Source organism: Mus pahari, chromosome X (genome assembly GCF_900095145.1).
Source record: "Mus pahari chromosome X, PAHARI_EIJ_v1.1, whole genome shotgun sequence".
NCBI classification, from domain to species: domain Eukaryota; kingdom Metazoa; phylum Chordata; class Mammalia; order Rodentia; family Muridae; genus Mus; species Mus pahari.
In genome coordinates this window covers 93,117,386-93,122,881 of record NC_034613.1, presented here as the reverse complement: position 1 = coordinate 93,122,881, position 5,496 = coordinate 93,117,386, and positions in this window count along the sequence as shown.

Here is a 5,496-nt window from a genome sequence, read left to right as displayed (position 1 = left end):
TGACCCAGCATAGGGGAATGCCAAGGCCCAGAAGAGGGAGTGGTTAGGTAGGAGAGCAGGGGCTGGGGGAAGGTATATGGAACTTTTGGGATAGCATTTGAAATGTGAATAAAGATAATATCTAATAAAAAATGGTAAAAAAATAAGAAAGAAGTAACCCATGGAGTGGAGGAAGATGCTTCGTGGGTAGAACAAAAAACCAAAAAAACAAAAAAGAAGACCTGTCTGGAAAAACCAAACCAATCCAAAACTAAAGAATATGATGTTTTACACATGAAATCAAGAAGGAAGACCAGTTTGGATACTTCGATTTTTCTTAAAAGGGGGAACAAAATTACCCTGGAAAGAGTTACAGAGACAAAGTTCAGAGCAGAGACTGAAGGAATGACCATCCAGAAACTGCCCCACCTGTGGATCCATCCCATAAACAACCACCAAACCCAGACACTATGGCAGATGCCAACAAGAGCTTGCTGACAGGAGTCTGATATAGCTGTCTCCTGAGAGGCTCTTCCGGTGCCTGGCAAATACAGAAGTAGATGCTCACAGTCATCCATTAGACAGAGCACAGGGTTCCCAATGAAGGAGCTAGAGAAAGTACCCAAGGAACTGAAGGGGTTTGCATCCTCCCTTAGGAGGAGCAACAATATGAACTAACCAGTAACCCCCAGAGCTCCCTGGGACTAAACCACCAATCAAAGAAAATGCAAAGAGAGACTCATGGCTCTAGCTGCATATGTAGCAGAGGATGGCCTAGTTGGTCATAAATGGGAGGAGAGGCTCTTAATCCTGGGAAGGTTCTATGCCCCAGTATAGGGGAATACCTGGGCCAGGAAGTTGGAGTATGTGAGTTGGGGAGCAGGAGGAGGGGGAAGAGGCTACGGGATTTTCAGAGGGGAAACTAGGAAAGGGTATAACAGTTGAAATGTAAATGAAGAAAAGATTTATGATGAATATGATGTTCTAAATTATATGTTTCTGATATATATGAGTTTCTTTACAAGAGGTAAGTGACTATAATATTCCAACAATGTGCTTTAGACTTTATTTCTCAAAATATACTAACTATGAATGATTGTTTAGACTACCACATTCATTGCAAGCACTTCTTATCCACAAACCAATAATAAACTCTAGGGTCTTTATTGGGATTCTGGATTGGTCACAGCAATGCTTTCAAACACAGTTTATCACTATATGCATTCATGACTTTGTGAAGTGCCAGAAGGAGGTAGCTGTGTTGAGTCTTTCTTACTCCATGCTGAACTCTTGTAACATTTCACAAGAGATTTTTAAAAAATCAAATGAAATCAGGGCTACAATCAATATGTCTGTGTATTACCAACTGTAAGAAGACACTAAAATAAGATGTAAATTAACACAAATGAAGAAAGTGGTTGTTCAAAAACATATAAAGGTAGCCCAGAAAAAAACCAATGATGCCAAAATTGTTACCTAAATAGAACTCCTGCTAGTATCTCAACTATCAGGAGAGTATTCTATTATTTATCTTAGAGGTAAGTAAGTTGATCTTAAGATTTGGAACTGAAAATGTGAAGCTTGGGTTAAAATGTAGTATAAAGGAATTTAAATTTATTTGTCATTCTTCTATGATAATAATTCTGAAAAATAGAACCTGTCTTTTAAATCTAGAGACTTTTTATTAACACATAGTACTTTTTAATCTTATTAGAATCTAGTTACTCAAAGTTCATTCACTTTTGAAATCAGAGAATAGATATTACAAGTCTCTAGACTTAAAATTATTTAAAAATATTAAAGATACTATCAGTCAGTGTGCATTAGAGAGTCCCCAACAGATAAACTTTAAGCACTGTAAAAGACATGGTAACAGGAACAGGAGTGGTCCTTGCTTTTTATTAGTGGACTGTACAAAACAGATAATCAAGGATAAATTTATGGATGTCACGGTCTCTTTTGTAAGCAGTTAATGATAGAAACAGAAAAGTATTAACAATCTATAAAAATTACTCCAAGCTGCACTTACAATACCAGGAGCAGTGACAGCAGGGCTGCAGTAATGGGCATTGTGTGCACAATGGCAGCAGCTGTTTCTTGCTTGTTAATGTTAGTTCTTAGGAAGTAGCTCATGGCGAGAGAATTGTTGACAATTCCATCTATAAAACTAATTGCTTACATTCAGCTACTCAAAAGGAGACTCACCTCTAGAGACTAGAATTTGTTTAGGAAATACCAGGAAAACAGTCTTTGAAATGGGATTTCCTTCAGTTCAGTTTTAGAATCACACTGGAAAATTCTCAAGAGCTGCCTTTCTTCTGGTTCCTGTCAAAATATCAACAATAGAGGAGTAAACAGTCCTGTAAAACCACTCAGAAGAACATCTTGAAATCTCAGAAATGACTGAAACTTTTCCACTGTAAAAATGATTCGCTTTTTGTAATTGTTATATTTATTTACATTCCAATGTCTCCTTCTTCCTGGTCCCCCTCCCAGAGTTCTTCACCCTATTACTCCTCCCCTTTGCCTCTTAGAGAGTGCTCCTCTTCCCTGGGGCATCAAGTCTCTACAGGATTAGGCACATCCTCTCCCACTGACAAGGTAATCTGCTACATATGTGCTAGGGGCTGTGGGCTAGCTCAGGTATGCTCTAGAAAGTCCCAAAGACTTGGGCTGTGAGAGGCTCCCAGGACTCAATGGGAATGACTTCACCAAAGTACTTAAACAAAATGTATTAAGCAGCACTGCACAAACTCCCAATAGAATCCTATGTTCTCTATGTAATAATTTCATAGCTCCAATATGAAAGTTTGGAAAACTCTAGGAAGAATTAGGGTATTTGTACATGTGTGAAGAATCATTAATCCCACTGTCATTGCAATTTTAAATAAATCACTTAATTTCTAGAATCAACAGTCTAATTAAATAGAAAATCAAATCTGGAACCATTGATAAACAATTTTGTAGTTTCTAAAATGTTAAATGTAGAAGTATTATATTATCTAACAATTCTATTTCTAGAAACTTACCTAAAATTTAAAATATACATTTATATGATTTTTTTTTATGGTTTAAAGCTCTATTGTAGAAAAGTAGAGAGAAAGAGAAAAGGTAGAGAAGTAGAAGCCATCTGTGGCCACGTGGAGTGAGGGAGAAAGGGAAGGGGGAGAGAGGGGGAACAAAGGGGCAAGAAGCAAGAGAGAGAGGCGAGAGCTTAAGCTATGTGATTGTTTATAGTAGTGTGATTGATAATAGCTAGAAATGGAAAAAGCCTATAGGACTATTAAACTGAAGAATGGGTCAATAAAAACATGATATCAATTTATAATGGAATGTTATTCAATAATAAAACAAGAATGAATTCACAACACCTGTTACAGTATAAATGAACCTTGAAAACGTTATGCTTCATTAGCTGGGTATGGTAATATAATCTTTAATATCAACACTTTGAAAACTGAGGTAGGTGGATTGTGAGCTCATTGTCAGACTACAATAAATAATAATTTGATTCAAGATGAACATGGACTCTATAGTGATACAAGGTATCAAAAAATGCTAAGTAAAAGAAGGAGGTCTTAAAGAACCATATGTATCATCTCCATGATATGACTAAAACTTGTGAATTTATACAAATGAAACATTTTAGTGGTTGTGTGGACTTGGTATGTTGGCAGGGAAATATGACTTATTTTATGTGATTAGTATTGTAATGGAAATGATCAGTGTGTGAATCATCCATGTGTAGAAATATTTATCGCAATGAATCCCAATTGCTATTTAAACGTTAAAATTTGAACAAAACAACATATAAGAAACTGTAAAAGTGCTCTAAAATTTAATAATGTTTCATAATTATAAACATACTAAAACACCATTAAATTGTATGCTCTCATTTATGACTTAATTTCTGCAAATTTTGTTCCACCAATTAAAAGAAAATAGTGATAAAGAAGACTTCAGTATGCAATATGTGCATCAGGCTTTCATTGCGTCTTTGGATTAAAATATCAATAGCTTATGCTTAGACCTCAATATTGGCATCTATTCAGTATCCTGCTACCTTCTGCTTGTATGTCCTCTAACCATTTAATCGTTTGTGCTTTATTCAATTAATTCATCATTAAAGTTGAAATAATAATACTTTACTCATAAACTTTTATGACAGCCAAATGTATTATGCACAATAATGCTTTTAAATTCAAGGATTAGGTAGACATTTCATTTGGTAGACTAACTCATAGCTTTAAAAAGGAAGGAACAACTTGCATTTGCTTTGCTTTTGTACTCTGATATCTCTGGTTCTGAGGCCTGGTGATAAGCGGGGACTCCAGTTGAAGTGTTTCTTGGTATCTACTACCTGCTCTGGAGCAGATGCTTCTGACTTACTTTCATATTTTACGTGATATTAAGCTTCTAAAAGTCAAGAATTAAATTTTTTTCTTTGCTCTGATTACATGTAAACAAACATAAAGTTTGTATACACAATTTTCTTTGGTGAAGCAACCAAGTGCAAAGTTAAGACAGAGTTCAGAGAAGGCATCTGTGCAGTTAGATTTCAAAAATTCATCAGTGGTCAAAATGCTTTGAGAGGAATGAAAATTCTGAGCAAGAGAATTTAGCTCAATTAATATTAATTGAAGAAGGCCATTCCTTGGCAGAAAAGTGCTAAGAGATTTGGGTAGCCTAAAAGAGGAGACTTGCCAGCTTTAAGAAATTTTAAGTTAATTTCATGTGGAGAATTTTAAAGAGATTTGTTTACATTTGGGGCAGTTAAAGTTGTGAGTGTGTGTACATGTTTATGTGTGTACACATCTGTGTGTGTAAGAGGAGTTGTAATTTCAGAAAACATTGCCAATTTTATAATATACATATACTTTTTATAATCAAGGGATGCCTTTAAAAAACTGCAAAGATTTAGATGAGTCTAAAAACTACCTATGGAATCCTAGTGCACATGATTTACCTCCATGTTCTTCAGATGTTCTTTGGAAAAATAAAGACACTTGGTGAAATAATCCTCAAAATTTCTTTCATTCCTAATGTATTGTGATTCTATTTTGTTTTTCTTATAAATTCTTTACATTTCTAGGAAAGATATATGAATAATAGGTGATATTAAACAATTTAACTATAGCAAGATTTTATAAAATGAAAAACTAAAAAGTGACCTTTTTCTTTTTTACATAAATAAGTCATATTTTCCATTTAAATTGATATTTCATTTCATTTGTTAAATTGTAAAAATTCTACACAAAAATACACAGAAAACTTAAACACAAAATTCCAATGAAATAAAAATGAGCATATACTTAAAGTATTTTATTATTAACATTGTTTCACGGAAGTAGGAGAGTACGTATAATTTCTTTGCACATTTTGCTGTCTACATCAATATGTGGATAGCAGTATGGAAGCAAATTAGGTATGAGTTGTTATGACATATGAGTAAACATTTAATCACATGGGAGTTATTTGCTAACTCCCTTCATCATACTATTGTTTATGCAGCAAGGA